Source organism: Anneissia japonica, unplaced genomic scaffold, assembly GCF_011630105.1.
Source record: "Anneissia japonica isolate Jap-2015-1 unplaced genomic scaffold, ASM1163010v1 scaffold287962_len325480_cov183, whole genome shotgun sequence".
Taxonomy (NCBI): Eukaryota; Metazoa; Echinodermata; class Crinoidea; order Comatulida; family Comatulidae; genus Anneissia; species Anneissia japonica.
This window is the reverse complement of record NW_022732702.1, coordinates 244,919-264,445: the sequence shown is the minus strand read 5'-3', so window position 1 is coordinate 264,445 and position 19,527 is coordinate 244,919. Positions and strand designations below refer to the sequence as shown.

Here is a 19,527-nt window from a genome sequence, read left to right as displayed (position 1 = left end):
TTTTCCAAAGTTTATCATTTAATTTATAAAGTTTTAATTTAAGTTTAATTTTAAGTTTAATTTAAGGATTTATGTACAGTCTGTACATTAACCGTTTTTTTGTCACTGTCTGTCTGTCCTTTTGGAAGTAGAAAACCAATTAGATAAAATTAGCTTTTCAGTCTTTTAATTGAAAATTGTATGGTTTAGAATATTTTACGTCAACTGGCACTGCATCTTTAACAATTATTGTTGTATTAAAATATTGATACAATTGTAGCATTATAGGAATCTTTTATTTTCCAAAGTTTATCATTGTATTTCATTATAATTTCTATTCTGCTTATGAGTTGATCGATACAGTACTATAATTTGATTATTTAACCAATATGTACGGTGCACTGATCCTGGTTCTACTGTATTTGTTCAATGCATTCTCCCTGTGAAACACAAATGTTATAATAGTGCACCCTTTTGCAGAAGAGAAATGCAAAACTGTTGAACTACCAATGTACATCATGAATCATTGCTATTGTAAACTATGCCATAAAGACTTGCATGCTATAAGTGATATTACAAATATTCATTATGACGAACAAATGAAATGAACAACTTTCGTTGGTGTTTGAATTTTAAGGAATAAATAATAATAATAGAAAATTATTATGTCTGTTTTAAATTAAAATGTATTACTGTAATATCAGAGCTCAGTATAGTAGATGAAAGCTTTGATCTGATCGGACTTTTTTCAGAAAAAAAAAAATTACCTTTAAACTGTTTATTTTAACCAATTTACAACTTTGGTGCAAACAGCCTATGTAGTAAAGTAAAGATTTGTCCACACCATCAAATTTTCTTCGACAAAAAACTGTTCTATGTCCATATATAGTCCTGATGTGCCTATATATGGTCATGATGTGATGTCATCATGATCATATCTAGGCATGTCTGGACAGGGTTTAACATAGTACAATCACCATACTGTAGTACATTAACCATTAACTGTACAAGTCGTGACCAGGAAGAATAGACCTGGTGGTTTCCCTGAGCAGATGTGCTGAGTTGCAATATGCTCCGTAATAAAAAAAATTCATTGCATATTTTATGCGCCCGAAAATTCAAATTCTGACTACATTTGAAGTTGTTCTATGATCACACATCTGACCGAACATTTTGCACGTTGAATAGAATTTAGCCACGGTCTTGGTAAAACCGGCAGGTTTTTAATTTAAACTACAAACTGTGGTCTGATTTAGCCGGAGGTAAATTTACCTTCGTTTTTGTTTCGTTTAAATTTAATTCAATGCAAACATGGCTTTAGAAAAAAAACGGAGTTTGTGTAATGGAGCGATTAAAAGGATGATCAGTAATCCTTCCATGATTAGATAGTCGGGTGTATTACTCCTGATGAATAGATTATTCATTCTCTGATTGCAAAAAATGAGATTTAAGATTGACAAGAATATCCCTGTAATCCAACCCGAAAGAAATTGAGATATTACCTGTAAAGACTGAGATTTTGTTTAGCATAGTACAGTTAGCTAAAGATGGTATCCATGAGAATATATTATTCTGCACCTTAGATATGACATACTATTGTTTGGTATGAATGTTAAAAAAGGGGGATCTTTGAGGATAGAATAAATCAATCTCATACTACAGTACCAGTATTTAATAAGTTTCTGTTATCTGGTTTTTTGGCGTTTTTTTTTTTGGTTTTTTTTTTTTTTTTTGAGTGTCTAGCTTTAATAACTATATTTTTTTAGTAAAATCTAAATTTAGCTTCATCATGCATTCACTATTGTTGTCGGAGCAGGATTATGCAAATCCTAATAAATGGATCATAACTCGAAGAGGAACCATAATTGTTGGTAATGAGGGTTTTTAATGTCAAAGGCTGGTCCATACTGTATACAGTGATGTGGATGAGGTTGTTAGTAGGGTCTAGGCCCGTTGCCACCCAGTCTTTTGCCACCCGGCACGGGTGTCAACGGGCCTAGGTGGCAACAGGCCTAGGGTGGCAAAAGGCCGGGTGGCAACGAGCCTGGGTGGCAACGAGCCTAGGGTGGCAAATATTGTGTCTTTAGAAGTGTTTGTAGGAATGTCTCAATCCTTTTCAATACTTACTGATGCATTATAAGACTAGTACCATAATATTTTCATTTCATTTATTCTGGCTGGGGAGAATCACTGCATGCAGATGTCAGAACTACTTTGGCTGAAATGTGCTCCTATTGCACCACCCCCCCCCCCCATCTCGTGGTAGTACTTATTCTTTAACATGAACAACCATATTATGTCAAATAAGTTTTATCTAGTAGAAGTTAATATCAATTGTTTATGCTAGGAAAATGGAATACAGAATATGATTACGTTATGTTTTAGTAGGCAAATTTCTTTCATTTAATTATTTGATAGTCCCTGTTTGGATAATCAAATTTTATTTGACAAAATCATGTGACATGCCTAAATATGGTCATATATACAGCATAATAATAATGTTAAAGTCTTACATAGTGCATAATGCAAGAAAGTTGCATCTATGGGCTTGATATAAACACATATATATTTAGCACATCATGACTACTACTGTATATGGATATACAACAGTTATCTGCCAAAAGAAAATTTGATAATCTGAACACAGCTTTATACTTACACACTGTCTTAAAAGTTCAATGTTCTTGTGATGCACAATCGTTGAATATGAAACATGCATCATGTAAATGATCCATGGATGACGCAGTTAACATAATTTGTATGTTTACTTCTCTTTCACAGATTTACTCAGATGTAAATCTTTATAGCTATTAATATGCTTAAAACCTGTTGAATTATTAAACAATAAAATTGAAAATTTTGTGTATTCAGTTGTTGGATTTTTTTTTTGCCAGTAGACAAACTGTAAATTGTAAAGCTCTATCGAGACTTCAAATTTTCTGTGACAAATAAAAACAACTGTTGTACAGTATTTAGTATTTCCATATGTAGTCATGTTGTGCCTATGATCATAAAAGAGTATGGAATTGCAAGAGCTCCAACTCTCGTGGTTTTGTTGCAACGCAATCCTATTTCACAGGTACTGCCACGAAGGGGCGCATACTTAAAGGACGAGTTTCGAGCAAACTCTACTTGAATTCTAGTAGGGCACCCCCCCCCAACCCATCTCGTGGTAGTACTATTTTTAACGTTCCATTGCGTGCATACAAAATCGGTAGTCGGCCCTCTTGCAGTTCTACTGTATATGGTGAGTTGAATAGCTGAGCGGTTAGCAGGGACGCCGCAACCTATAGCCATAATATCGGCACTGGTTCGAACGGTATGCTCGTCTACGGTTCTGGTGGTAGAATAAGTCTTCTCGGATAAGGACTATAAACCGTAGGCCCAGTGTATACAATGGCTAGTGTGCACTATAAAGAACCCAGTATATCCTTCAAGACGAGTAGGGGGATACCCCGGTGTACTGGAACAGACAGCCACTGTGGTGGATGACGAGAGTTGTTGGTTCCGGGTAACCGGGAAGCACAGACACGAAGGGACCCTTAGGGGCGAAGAAAGTCATTAATCGAGTTCCTAGTCCACATCATGCACCCTGAGCATCTTACATTTGATGGATATGTGCACTATATACGTCAGTCTAATGCAAGTAATTTATATTTATAATTTTTTTTTTTTTTTTTTTTTTTTAAATTTTTATATTGTGTATTTTTGCATGTTTTTATGTCCAGTTTTTCACACATAAGCCTGTAGTTTAATTTGAGAGTGTGAATTAAGAACTATAACTTATCAGGGCAGTCGGACCTCATGCAGTTATATACAGTACTCTATGTTATGATCATGAAGTGATGTCATCATAACCATATTTATTTTAGGTATGTCGCATATTTTGTTAACTGTCTGGGCAGGAAATAAGATTTGGAACTACATTAGCTTAGATGCATATTTTATTTATTGTCTGCTGGTAGTCAGTTAAATGATTTTTTATTTATGATCAGATCTCATTTGAAGTTGATGACTTATTTGATTGTTTTGGCCAAATTATAAAAAAAAAATTACTAGCTTCTCGTCCCTTCGCACATCCATTTACTCTGCCTCACCAATTTTTTTACAATTTTTATTTCCTTTTTTTTACAAAATGTATGAAAATCTGGCAAACTCACATCAGTAAAATTCCTCTCTCAATCGTTCATGGATGGGGAAACATATGGTATGAATCATGTCTGTGCTTTTTTCCCCATCGACCGTCTTGAAATTGCCATCTGAAAGTGAAAAAAAAGGGGTTCTCATTCTCCTTTTTTCAAAATATTAGGACGAGAAACTACTTTTTTTTTTACTTGGCCTGAAGTTTTTATTTTATTCGTTGTATCTTTATTCAAACAAAGTGCAAATGCTGTATAAAAACTGAAATGGAGCACATTTTTTTAATGCACAATTTGACCAGCGTTTTACAGTTGATTGAATTTGTTTTGTATGATATCCAGACTTTATCAAGACTGTATTAAAATATTAGCGAGTTCAACAATATAACGATCATTTGAGATCGCTCTATAAATTTAATACTGTGGTATGACTCATCACATATTTGATCAATTAACATTTATTGGTAAATTATTTATGGTTCTGTTTTGTTGTCATTAACATAGTCATTTTAATATTCAACCTGATTTTAAAATGTTATTTACACGGTGAATCTGAATGAATGTCATTCAGGCCATTTGGGGAGGATGGGGATTAGTTGCGTGGGATATATTCTTCCAGAAAATTTGCACTCCTAGACTACCCTACCGAAACAAGAAAAATAAAACACAGGTTTAATTTTTGTTGTGTTGAAGTACTCTAATTAAAAATTACAGTACTTCAACACCATTCCTCAGCCTCTCCTTTCTTCCTAGATGAGATGAAGTACAGTATGCCAAGTTAAACTATTTAAAGTGTAAATCTGTAGGCCTAAAGTTTGGTGTTGCAGGCCTCACTCCAATTAAATGTACATGTTTGTTACATAACCACTAAATTGTATCCTGTGACGCTAACCCAAAACATTTGTCTTCTAGTTAGTTTGACTTAAAAATGCTGTAGTATCCAGATTGTGAATTCCAATAGTGAACAGAGAGTTGACGTTAACTAGAGAAGACTGATTTGTGCGAACATATTCGTCATTTCTATGCTAAAATTTGCACAGATGATAATCAGTATTGTAGAAATACTCCCCAGTGAGTGGAGGAGTTTGCACATTCTGCGTAAATGATTTTTTATAGGACATTACATAAGGTTAATAAAAATTCAGCTTTGAGCAAAGTTTCTTATACCGTAATCATATGAAATCCATATTCTAAATTTTTGTTTTTAAATAGTCAATATCGCTAATGTGTAGGCCTATTTCATTCAACTTTTATTGCCAAACAAGTAAAAAAGATATTACAAAATTGGCTAAAGGAGGAGGTTAATAAATAGATTTCTCATTTCGAGTTTAACCCCCTTTACAATGAAATACGAGAATACTATTAATTTAATAAATAAATCAACATTCTAATTCAGTATAAATTTTTAAAGAATATTAAAAAAAGAAAGTAAAATATGTTCTACTATTCTATTAACCATGATTTCAAATTCAGTAGATTCAACTGCAATTGGAATTTGTTTACTTTTGTTTCCATCTCAGCAATTTCTTTTCTTCTAGGGATAAAGATTCCTCCAGTATAAATAGGATGTCTCATATTTCACATATTTAATACATAGCATAATTACTTATTGCTAAAAATAGGAATAAAGTTGTTGAAATTGTGCAATTACTTTGACATGTATTTTTTCCAAATCTTTTAATTAGGAGTGTGATTTACTTGTACAGCTAATCTGATGAAATCAGTGAGAAACGGGAGTGTCCCAAGGGTAAAAAAAGTTTGCCTTTTTCAGGCTGTTCTAAGCAACAAAAAAAAAATTAAAATCACCCTATCACCTCATATTTTCCCTACCTAGTGCCCCTTCAAACAAAAATTTGTTTATCTTTAATGAAGAATTTGATTATTTTTTTTCTTCTAGGGATAATTGTTTTCTCACCCAGTTATCAATTTATGATGCAATTCTGAGGTTAAGTCGGCTAAAGGGATTTATAGAAACCGTAATGTGCCGTAGCCGATGTGAGTAGGGAATATATGTGCGCCGATAATCACAATTTGTAGCCAATAAAGAGAAGAAATGTCGTAAATCTTTAGGTGTATTTGTCGAGATTAATCTTTGTGACATCTCCTGTGATGCACTATAAAGAAATCTATAAAAAGATCCGATTTTAACAATTTAGCTTTAGCTTTAGGAAAATGCAGATTTCTAAACAACATATTTTGGAATTTGCTTGATAATTCTTAATCACATAACCCAAAATATTGTTTACAACTTGAAGTTGCTGTAATCATCTTAAAGTTATTTTATTATTTTTGTGGTGAAACACATCTTTACTAGATTGTAAAACTAGATCAGCATTTTATAGGGTGCATACCTCCTCCCCGTGCTTGCATACTGAATAATGTTGGAGGTGGGCAATTCCATTATTTTCTTTTATGCTCATGGGTACATTTCAAAGAGACTTACGTAGGTGATGATAACAGGTAGTTTGATGATTTTTTAATTAGTTACTGGGATTTTTTTAGGATTATATTAATTTAAAAAGGTGTTGCAGCACCTTAGCTCAGTCGGCTAAACTGGTGGTAGCCACTGTATGTGCACTGAACCGCGGAGATCTCTAGTTCCCTGGTTTAATTCCCATCGCTGCCTCTCCTTGTGTTTCAACAGAGGGTTAAAATGCAAGTTTCAAAAGTACACCATCTTTCGGATGGGACGTTTAAGTCGTTGGTCCAGTGTACAAAAAATGGCCCATGTGCATGTTAAAGCAAGCAGTACTCTCTTCAGAAAAAGAGTAGGGGATTGTCTCCTGGTGTACTGTCCAATTCACCACCAAAAGGACCCCTACTGGAAATAAGTCTCAGGACTTTCATGGGTTATCCTTGTTGTGTGTCACACCAAAGAAATCCATTTGAAGTAACTACAGATTGTTAAACTATTAAAAGTAAAAGTCAACAATTTGCATTGGCAATTACTGATAATTGATAAAGTGCTGTGACCAGTTGTAGAGCGCTATCCTGTATAAATGCTCAAATCTAGATTAAGAGGAATTACTCATTCAAATAAATGAGTGAATAGAAATTAAACATAGATCAAGGAAAATGGCTAAAAATAAATCAACTAAAAATAAATCAACTAGTGAGTGAAGTTAGTGAATTTGCAAAATAGCATCTGAAAACTTGTGGCTATTGATAAGAATTTCCTTAAAATAGTTTATCCATGTGATTTTATATTAAAAATATGTTTAGAATTAAATTATGGTGCCAGCACCTGTCTTCTGACCTACAGTAAGTATACACTGACACAAAAGGTATTTAATAGTCATTAATAATATGATGCACAAGCATTGGCAATATTAGCAACCTTGTGAGGTCTCGCCAAAATTATACACTTCGATTTGAGATTATATTGATAAAATCGTTAAAATAGGTCAGTGATTATTTTAATTAAATTTGGTATCTCAAAGTTTATGCATACTTTGAGGTTTCTTCCTTGTTAAGTGCTGCCCATGAAGATTTATTTTTTTTGTCAGCATGTTTTATTCCCTTATTGCTAGACTTCCATTTATTATACCTTGTTTCACCAACATATTTTTTTAAAGATCATCAGAGAAGGAAGGAAATAAAACTAAAATATAATTTTGTTTTCTTATTTAACAAATAGTTTTGCCAAAAACACCTTGATGGAGGATAAATTGAAAATAAAATTGTATTGGTAAAATATGTAAACAGTGAAGTAATAGGATGTTTATGCTTTAAATTTATATAATTAGGAAGAAATTTAAAGTTCATATCTTATTTTTTGAGATTTCATTTTCTATTTTTTTTCCTTGCGGCAGGTGTATTGGCCAAAAATAAAATTTAATTTTTATTGGGAATCACCATTATTGGCAGGTGGCAGGTTCGCAAAACAGGGTTAAAAAAAAGTCTTGCCTAATCTGGGCACACACTGCATTGGCAATTGTTGGTCAACAATTCCATCTCTGCTCTATCTGAGCACTAGCTGATTGTCGATAGGAGACTGATCGAAATGTATAAAAAAAGGTTTGATAAATTATTGTAATATATTATTCCTAATGATGCTTTATAGAAGAGAAATGTAGAATAAAATGGGATTGTCAATATTTGGAGTGACAATTCATGCAAATTGCTATACATTGTGATATATTTTTAATTTAACAGTTTTTAATTTCTGAACCCAGTCACTCATTTTGTAGTGTGACCTTGCAATAATATCACTACCATAGCAAAACCTGCACAGAGCTAATTTGTACATGAGAACCAGTGGTTTTACATTCCATCTAAAGGATAATAATAATAATAATATGTCGGTCTTATATAGCGCTTCATGCATAAAGCCTCTATTAGCGGTCCACTACTACTACTCCGGATAAAATAATTAGTGAAAATTGGCTAAGACAAGACTTTTTTATACAATTGTTTAGCGTACATGCCGCCACGAAAAAGTGAAAATTTCAGAAAAAATGAAAGTTTATTTTTATTACACCCGCCGTTGCCTTAAAATCTCCAAACAAATACAATAAATCTTCCTCATTATATAAATTTAAAGCATTTAACCATCCCATTGACTACATTGTTTACATTCACCAATAAAATTTTATTTTTATTTTCTCCTCCATTTGGATGTTTTTGGCAAAACTATTTGCCACTGTTCCATGTGCAATACTGCTCATTTTCATGTTATAAAACGCAGATATTGTCACCACCAAAAAGCCAATTCATAGTATTGAACTGTGCATTTCAATCAACATAAACAGTCATTATAACATACACAGCATAGCCTTCCAAACAGGCACGGTTTTAGGAAGCCATACGTAACAGTTCTTCATCTTTACCATAAATATTGATGTTGAGTATTCATTACACTATGCATCACATCACAGTTTACTATTTTCAGACAATTTCGAAGGCTGTATTAAGTCTTAGGCGTAGCTTGGCTAGGCCTGCCTATGAAGTGTGTTTTACCTGATTGTTTATATTGATTGACCTTCACTACAGAAATTCGCAAATAGAACTACGAAATTGCCTAATTATACTTAATTAAGGGCCTGTTTCTACTGGGAAGAAAAAATCGATTAAAAATCACTTTTTCAGAAAATCGCTTTTTTTCTCGCAGTAGAAACAGGACCAGTTCAAAAAAAGCGATTAAAAACATGCAGTGGATAGCGTGTTTGAACGGCAAATAACTGATTGTGGCTGTGTAATTTTTAGCTGTAACACAAAAGCAATTATCATCAGGTGAAATGTGACCTCCACGTCAAACCTCTGCAAAGCTGGCTCGTATCTATCATGCGCTATTTTGTTTGTCCTAGGCCTAGAAACTAAATGTAAAAGAACATGTATGTGGCGCGACGAAATTACTCGTTTTGTAATTATTTTTCGGGGAATATTAGGCTTAGGCCTCTCTGGGGCCTAGCATTGTCCTTGTTCATTATTGCTCGTTCGTTGTGCAGATGAGCACAGCCAAAAGCATTCACGTTCTCGCTGCACACCATATCCTCCTCGTCATCATGCCTGGAATAGTTGGTGAGAAAGAAACTATACACGGTTTGGGACATAATTTCCACCGGGAAAACCGATTTTCGTAAAAGCAAGAATGCGCACTATTTGTGCACTCATTAAAAAAGTTGTTTAACAAATTGATTATCTTGTGTTTATCAGTAGAAACACGGCCTAAATCTAATGATTGTGTAGTGTGTGTGTGTGTGTGTGTCACTCACTTCATCTGATTGAGCAACACTTGTGTTAACTTGGAAGAACTGACATACTATAAACATGACCTCACATAGCTAAGACATATCTTATGTACATGCATAAGTAGCAGTACTATATACTAATGGTCTGGAACTGTTTTTTTTTTTTTTTTGTATGGCAATTATTTTGCAAATTTGAATTATTTTCTATAAATTATCAACAGAACAACATTTCACTTCTAGGCTTTTGAAATTTTCAAAGTACTAGTAGTTTCCTTCATTAGTTGTCTTAGAAATTAATGATTTTCTTCAGATTCCACTCTACAACAATTTAGAAGACTAATTGTAACCTTGCCAGTGGGTGCGTATTAAGATATGTGGCCAATGCTTGTAACGCATCACATTTCGTCTCGGTATGGAGAGCTCATAATACTTATAAAAACATGGTCGCCATAAATAATGTGTCGACTATAATTCTGTCTCCAGTAGGTAATTTTGTATTTAGAGTGTTTGATCATTAAAAATAGTAATTAATGAATAATAAAATAATTTGTTAATTGTCTTTAACACCAATAATAATGATAATATAGGAACCAGGGTCTTCATCAGGCTCAGGTTTAAGTTAATATATTAATATTTCAAGAATGTACACATTATTGTTGAGTTGGATTCGTCGTACAGCGAGTTCTCGGCTAAAGACCCCCAAAAGTTAATCTTATCGAGTTTTTATCAAACTGAATTATAAATGCAGTGGCACATAGAAGAGTGGAGGTGGCTAGATAGTGAAAAGAGGCTATTTACAGTGAATTCAGTCTTGCCTTTACCAGAAAATGTTTATTACTAAGAAGCCCCTGAAATGAGTAATGAGGCCTAATGTGAAAAAGGGAGGGTGTGTTAAGGCGGCAGTGAGAGGACATGTCCCCATTCAGTTTGTAGATTATTTTGTAAAATGTAGCGACTTTAGACGTTCTATAGGCATCTTGAGTTAGAAACATTACTTTGGTCAGAGGGCTTGCCCACATAGGGATTTTGGAAAGGGTGGCTAGCCATCCTGTTCAACCCCTAGTAACTGCCCTTGAAAACATTGAGAATATCTCACAATTTAATCCTCCAATTATCTGATAAATTGTAATGTAGTTCAATGTTATTTTCTCAAATTAACTGCTGTTAATACTGTAACATTGTGAAACTAAATTTAATTAATAGACCTTGACAAACCTGTTGTTCCAAAGCAAATGATACTGATAATATCTAATTTTATAATTGCTTCCCACTCTAATTACTGCCGAGTTGCTTGGAGTGCCTGTCAAATTGGCTGCCTTGAACCAATTACAATAACCGAGGAGCCAACATAATCTATGGCGCAATTTTCGGGATGCAATATTCATTCAACTTGCTGATACGCATCATTCTAAAGAATACATTAACCAAAATCCAAGAAAATTGGGAAAAAAATTATCATCTGGATTCAGAGAGTGGTTTAAAGAAAAAAAAAAAACTTAACAATCCTTTCCGAGTCACTAGGGGCCCATATGGCTGGAGCTTATCCCCAGTTTCTGTAGTGTGAAGCGGATGAGAGTTGTACTCCCCTGGATGGGACACTAGTCCATCGCAGGTTAGTCCCCAGCAGTTTGCTGGTACCCATTGATACAGCTGGGTGGTCTGAAGCAATGTAGCTAAAGTGCCTTGCCCAAGGACACAAGCGAATCTGCACAGCGGAGATGTGAAACCCCAACCTTACGATTGAAAGTCCGAACCTCAACCGCTGCGCCAAACTGCCGCTATGAAAAAAAATTATCAAAGACGTTTGAATTTCATCCATCTGTGTATAAAGGCCCAATAAAAAATTATTAGTTTATCATTCTATCTAGGCTGGAAAAGTGATGAGGAAGGGAGGGAGAGAGGGTTTTTATTTTTTAATTTGCTAAAGCAAATATCCTTTGAATTGTTTGCTGGCACATTGATATTCAAAGTAAAATACATATTGAGATAACACAAGCAAAATACTATCTTTTTACTAAAAAAGAATTTTTTTTAATTAAAAAATAAAAAAAAATAAAAAAAATCAACATAAACTACTAATCATATTTTTATTGGGCCTTAAGTGCCGGCCTGAACATCACAGTGTTGTGAATGAAGGTTGAATATATTGTACGAATATAAAACTTCTCATTAGATATTAGCCGACTCATTACCTGTTATTGATTGATGATTATGAAGCCTAGCGTAGACATTGTCGCATAAACCACTCAATATTTGATGTAAAACAACAGTCAAGTTCTAGTTGGGGAAATTGTGATAGATTCATATTACCACTGGCATGCTTTAAAGGGAAAATCAATAAGCATCATTCTGTACAGTAGCTCTGTGCACAATATCAATTTGTATATGTAATTTTCTTATATACTATGGAATGGTCTTCCTCAGTACATCAAATCGACTGTTTCTATCGAGTCAATTCAAAACCCTGCTAAAAACTTTTCTGTTCAACAACGCTGAATATGCATGATATGTTTTCCCTTAATTCATCTGGGGCGGTGATGCATATGCTATCGTTTGTGGAGCGTCCAGAGCGGGGCCCCATCTGTTCCTTACTCAAGACAATGTCGTTGTCTTTTGCAGTGCACGGTAGTAGAGCCGAGGACTTATTCTGAGGTGGAAGCTACCGGAGCCCAGCATACTGCCTAACGGAGTGCCTGCATGCACCTTGGTGTGACAGCGACATTGCTTTCGACATCGGTGGGTGGAGCCCTGTTCTGGATACATATACCGATAGCGCAAATGCTTTTTCGGAACTGTTTTAGTTAGTACCGTAGTTTAAGTCAAAATTTATTTACTGCTGGTCTTCTTTTTGTAGCGCGCATTGAGGCTTTTTGCGGAATGCTCTATAGAAGTATGGAATTATTATTATTATTATTATACGATGACATCATCATGTCTGTATATGTGGCAAAGACAAGCCAAACCAGTAACTCGTCGCAAATCCTGTTTTCGGAGGTAATGGCCGAAACATGCTGGAATGTCAAAATTTTGGAAATCTATTTATTTTTAATTGCACTATATGTTATAGTAATGTAACTAACCTCTACCCAGAAAATTATTTCATATTGCTTTTATATGACTAATAAAAAATGAATCTTGAATCTCTAAACTAACCTTTATATATTTATACATGATGCTATGCTTTTATTTTCCCCATTTTCAATAAACCAACAATTTTTAACAATTTGGTGATGGTTTGTGCGTAAGAAAAGCCTGAAATCGTAAACTTTAAAGGCTGATTTCTCAAATATTTTTCTATAAACTCCTCTAATTTCATAACAAAATGTCAGATTTAAAAGATATTTTTACCATTTTGTCGCTCTTAATATTTCACTGTTTAACCCTTTATTAATAATTAAAAATCAATTTTTGCGACGAGTGACTGGTTTGGCTTGTCTTTGCAATATATGGATGTGATTTATTTATTTCTTTCTTTATTTAATTCTGTCATTTTAAATGACACTCTCATTCCTGAAGCATTGATTTCAAAAGTAATTCATAATAAGGCCAAAAAAAAAGAAAAGAAAAGTTAGTGTTGCCACGTTTCGGGAAAATCCCAAAAATGGAGGTCAGTAGGAATTTTTTTTTTTTTTTTTTTTTTTTTTTTTAACAACCAAATAATATGTGTTTACACCTAAAAAGTAGAAAATACACAAATAATACGACAATTTTTGGATTCGCATCGCGTACCATCCAGCAAAATAGGCTAGCCTTGACTCCCTACCTTCGCCAAGGCTATTCCAGTCTTATTTGCTCATAGAAAAAATATTGTTCGTTGTCAAAAAAATATTTTTTTAATAAATAAAATGCCGAACCTTTAATTTCGTCAAATTTGGCTATTCATATGTTTGCCATATATATATTAGTTTTGATAGTAGTTTAAACACATTGTATTTGATTAAGGATTATCATACTTTTTCCTGCCAGTTGTCAAAGCAGACAGGCTGTTGAGAGACAGGTCTATTAATGAGGCTTTGAAAATCATTTCATTTATTTGGTCCAAAGAAAATTAAAACTGACAAACACAAAATAGCAGAGAGGACAAAACAGCACTCAATTGGCTGGACAGGATTGCTCAAAAGTGAACTACTACATATCACTGTCTAGTGGTTCCCTGATGCCAATGAGAACATAAATTAAATTAGCATAAAATAGTCAGGTAAAAATATTATCAAAATATATAAAAATATGTACAAAATCATAATATATGTAAAAAATGTAATGGGGAAGAGCAAGTGATGCCATAGGAAAACGCAATTTTCTTTACAGAGTGTTTCAGCTGTAAGACATCATCAATGTTGATTAATGTTGGTTTGAATGTCAGTAAACTATATGACTAGAAAATTGAACTAGGAACATTGTCAGAATGGTTTGCTAACGGTAACTATGTAGCCCCAGAGGTTTTCAAAGAGAGTAGGGCCTACTGTAATTTAATACCCTTGTCTGCAGCAAGATAGGCGCTGTAAGTCTTTTTGATCTGTGTAAATGTAAGTGGGACTACTTTAGGCAAATAAGCTCTAGGCTCAAAAATGATAACATGAGTTTCAGAGCATGAAGTGCACAAGGAACGCTGGAATGAGTTCAATACTAACTTGAGCCAATACTGCCTTTCCTTGCAATTTATTTCTCACTTTTTCATTGTGAGATTGATGTAAAATCATTAAGATTTCCTCCTCCAATACTTTCAGTTAATAATAAACTGACCCCACTGTATCTTAACACTAACTAGCCATCACATGACCAGTTATTGGTTGCCGGTCACATCTTCATTATTTAGAAATTGTTGTTGATTTGCTTCCGTATGTGTAATATTTATTTCAATTCCAGTTGCTTAAGATAAATTCAAATTAAATCCTTTTATGTCTTATTTTTGTTACTGAATGAGATACACATTAAAGCAAATAGAGTTGATTACTTTAGAATGAACTGTGTGTGCAACATTGACGTCAACTCTAAAACCACTTAATTTTTTGTTTGTTTTCTACGTTTATTAACTCGCAGTGCAAATCAAACATTTTATCGACTAGCAATTTATAAATCATAATTTTTTTTTCTTGCATTAGAATATTGGAAGTCCTTGATTGTGTCTTTTGAAATTACAGAACCACATACAGTTTAGCTTTCAAGATCTGCCCTGATAAATGTAAGTAGATGTTGGTTTACTTTTGAATTTTTTATACCAATAACCTACCATTTTGTTGATTTTTATGAAGAAATAGTTCTAAATTTTTTCAAAGAACTTGCTTTACTGTATTAAAGTGTGATTCGTTTATCAAAGTGTAAATTTGATTGATTTGATCGCGACATAATGTACTTTAGATATGAGGTCAAAGGTACTCATTTATGAATAGAATAAAAAATGTACAAGTAAAATATAATTCCTGAAGTTCAACTGATTTTGAAATATTGAATCTTTAATGGCTTGCAATACTTTCTTCGGAGTTTATTTTATTCTCTTTTGGCTCCTATTGATGAAGATAACATGATTGTAGGCCTACTCCTTCAGCTGGGATTTTAAGTACATTTAGTTTGATATGATTGAGAATTTATTTTTTCCCTTTAATATCAAACCAAATATTAAAACTTGAATGGTAAAATTACCTTCTTCTTTAGGGATATTTGGCAATAGGCCTTTTAGCACTATGAGAATAGTAGACATCCGCTACCGTACGCCGGTTGCTACAATATAATATCTATCGGTATTTTGCTGGGTGGTTGTGCAAAATTCATGTGGTTTGTGGTTTAATCAACTTGTAAATCATCTTCCTCTTATCGTCCTCCTCCTTGAAAAATCCAGACAAGAGACTTCCTTTATTTGCTTGTAACTTTTCTTGAATATTTTATGAACCATTCATTTGGTAATATTGAATGGCGCATTAGGATGACATAAAATGTCTAATCTTAATGAAAAGTACAGTGTGACGAATTTTAGTCTCATCTCAAGATTGTACATTAAGTAGCAAGTTATTATTTTCAAGATCGGTGCAACTAGTATAATTTACATAACATTACAGACGATTGCTATTATTAATTTGGTATCGCGAGTGATCTATGCGCGCCATCTTGTCATAATGTATTAAGCTTCTCCATTACATCCGACATAGAAATTGTGAAAAAAATATGTTTAATTCATTAAACTCTTGATCAAAAAAGAATTTTCTGGCAGAGATGAATGACAACACCTGAATTCATTTCACACACACAATATAATACGAAATTGGATATCTGTTTTGAAATATTGGAAATTCTTGCTCAAAGGGCATAGAATGTAAGGAAAGTAAAGCTTATGATGCAGGCTGCTTAGCAGTGTCATACTGCTATGTCTAATTGATTTATTAATATGTCAGGACAAGCCTCTACAATAAATCACTCAAAAAAATTATAAAACTATGAGAAAGAAAAAAACAGCTGCTTATATTGCCAAGAGTGTTGGGGGACACTGCAATATCTAAAACTGGTCTTCATGCTGTATGGTAATATAGAAAACAAATTCATTGATATAGCATTGAATTTGTCACTATAGCCACTTTCAGACAGAGCTCTACTGCAATAATTTGCGGGAATATTCCAAACGGTGCCTTCTGTATGAAAAGATCAGAATTAACTGCAGTCGCAATATTGGGTTTACGCAGCATTCCATCACAGACCTAGTAATATTATCGCAATATTCCTGTTACGGTGCGTTCTGGAGTGTGTCTGAAACGACACAATAAGCATTAAAGAACACCCCTAGTCTGTGATGACTAAAAAGATTTAAAATGGCTCTCTCAGCGTGCATGATCCATTCATAGAGAAATGCGTTATATTACGGCAATATTATCGCAATATTTGGTTGGTATGAATGGTACAGTACATGTCTGCAAAGTGTACCTGTATTATTACCGCAATATTGCCAGAACCTCTGTCTGAAATTGTATTTGTCTACTGTACATTACCATGTGACAGTGCTTAGTTATCAAGCATCATCCCCAAGTGTTGATACGCCTGAGTGCCTCCACAGCCAAGCCACTTTTCCCACAGCTTTCTCAACTGATGTATCAAAACATAATCGTTTCCTATTAATAATGTAATGAAAACATGAAAGCTCACAATGTGAGTGATATTAGATACTGTAATATTGAATATTGTGAATTTAATTTTACAAGGAACAAGATTAAATGTCAAAGAATTAGGTTATTTAGATCAATTTTAACAACCAACCTAAGTGTTAAAATGTATACTTTGGCTTAGGTGTGAAGTCACTCGGCCGTATTGAACACTTAAGTTTCAATGCTTAGTAACAAAGTTGTGTCACATGAAACATTACAGTAGAGAGCTTTCGATTGAGAATGTAGTACGGAAACGTAGAACAGATTCTTTCATCTGTGACTGTCATCGCATACGTTTTACGTTAACATAAAATCAATTTCAGGTTTTTTACGACGTGTATGCAGATATGTCACAAACGCAAAAGACTGATACACCAATGTTTCATACAGCACAGTCCTCTCCTGGCCTGAACATAGATATCGGCCGACAACCATTACAGATTTCAGGAGAGAACATAACACACAACATGTGCAGTTAAATTAACATGACGTCATTACGTTCTACGTCGTCACAAATCGCAATAGCTTCCTATTGTGATATAGTGACGTAGTAGTAAGTCTGTGTGTTAGTATATATGATGCTGATGATATTAATATCAGATTTAACTTGAAATTTATATTAAGAAACATGTTTAATTGACTTAATAACCATGATACTGTTTTGTGACGGGTTGATCAAGATCAAGACAGTACAGTACTTTGCCACAATAACAAAATAAACAAAATAGGCTCCCAGTGGGAGCGTGTGTCAACTGCCTTATACAGAAGTTTTTGTTTTTTTAATTTTATCTTATGGTCTTCAATATGCAGATGTGTGTATTATTGTAGTGTATCTGGATTTTTCAAGAAAATTTTCTTTCAGTATTCTGTATAGGCCTACTACTATATTAAACTAAAAACACCTTAAAAATGAGTAACTCTTGAAGTTGATGTCATTGATCACGAAGAGTACTACCATGTTCTAGAGGGCGTCCTTCAAATTACGGTAAAGGGCGTTCGTGGCAAACGCGTGCCGCGTCTCTATAACACGTGTTCAAGTTTCGAACGCAATTTTGTTCGAGTTCCAAACGCTATTCGATTGTCAATAGAGCGCCCCCTACCTCGTGGTAGTAGTACCTATCATGCCTAAAACGGATTTACCCATTTCCACCATTTTTAATTGCTACATCATGACATAGTGTCTACGCCCCCGTTGGGGGCAGTAGACACAAAAGATAGATGAACATAGCAAATTAATTATTTTAACCTCTATTTAACCTAAAGACAACTTTTGTTGTCTCAGATTTAACAATGTTATGTTTCAATCAAAGTCATTACATGTGGCATTGACATATCAGTAAAGGAGTATCCCTTGAATTTGCACCTGCACAACTTTCCAATCAACATTCATATGACCTTGCCTTTGTTTTCACTCTTAATTCAGCAACTAAATTGTTGTAAATTAAAGGTTATTATTTGAAAGATGAAAACACAGTGTTTATGAAAGTGAAGGCAGTTGTACAGTACTGTACAGTAGATGCTTTTGGCAGCCATTTTGCTAATTTTAAGACATTTTTTTCCATCTTCTAAAGACCTTGTTTGATAAACAAGGTATATTTAACAAATATTAATGGTTAGGCCCAATAAAAAAATTATTAGTTTATCACCCTCGCGCGCATGTCTTTTATGGTACTGGGAAAAAAAAAAAAAAATTTATTTTTTTCATTTTTTTTTATTTTATTTTTTCATTTATTTTATTAAATAGTTAGTAAATATTGTTTGCATTTCTAAATCACGTTTTACTTTGAATATCAATGCACTAGCAAACAACCCAAGGGTGATATTTGGCTTTAGCAAAATAAAAAATATAAAAAAAACCTCCCTCCCTCATCACTTTTTCTGCCCAGATAGGGTGATAAACTAATAATATTTTTTATAGGGCCTTATTTACAGGTGTACTATTTGAAACATGAAATCAAAGTGTTTATGGAAGTGAAGGCAGTTGTACAGTAGATGCGTTTTTGCAGCCATTTAGCTAATTTTAAGACATTTTTTCCATCTTCTAAAGCTCTTGTTTGATAAACAAGGTATAAATTAGTGTCAGTAACCTGAAGTACAAATAATACATTAATTTGAAATTGTTTACCAGAGAGTTACAGAGTATAACGGTTAGCGTACCAGTAGAATTATAATAGTTTGATCTTGATGCTGTACTGTGCAAGTGTAACGAGAATTGTTAAATCAATTTTAAGACATCAACAAAATGCACTGCAGCTGTACAAAGGTTTTTGCCCTTAGGTTGAAGCTAATCCTACTAGAGTACAGTATACATCTTCTAATAGAAGGAATAGGTTCAGTAACTCAATTATCCTACACAGTGGGGTTACGAAGAGGCCTGAGGTTCCAGGCTAAGGTACCTTTGGGTACTACTTCCCTTAGGGTTGGGCCTGTGATAGGGCCTCAGAAGAGAGAAACCTCTGTTTGTTCGGGCGGGTACTGTACTAAATTTAACACAGCCCTGTCCAGACTATCAAATTTTATTTGACAAAAACATGTAACATGCCTATATATGGTCATGATGACATCACATGAATATGGGTGCATCATGACTAT

At 33.9% G+C, this 19,527-nt stretch overlaps 1 long non-coding RNA gene across 1 annotated transcript in view; it reads left to right on the top strand.

Moving 5' to 3' along the window:
• The window catches only part of LOC117115767, a 35,505-nt gene extending 18,104 nt beyond the window's left edge, over positions 1–17,401 (top strand). The window contains exons 2-3 of the long non-coding RNA XR_004446607.1: positions 14,911–14,990; positions 17,259–17,401. This is a non-coding gene — a long non-coding RNA (uncharacterized LOC117115767). The remainder of the gene's footprint in view (positions 1–14,910; positions 14,991–17,258) is intronic.
• The last annotated feature ends 2,126 nt before the right edge of the window (positions 17,402–19,527 follow it).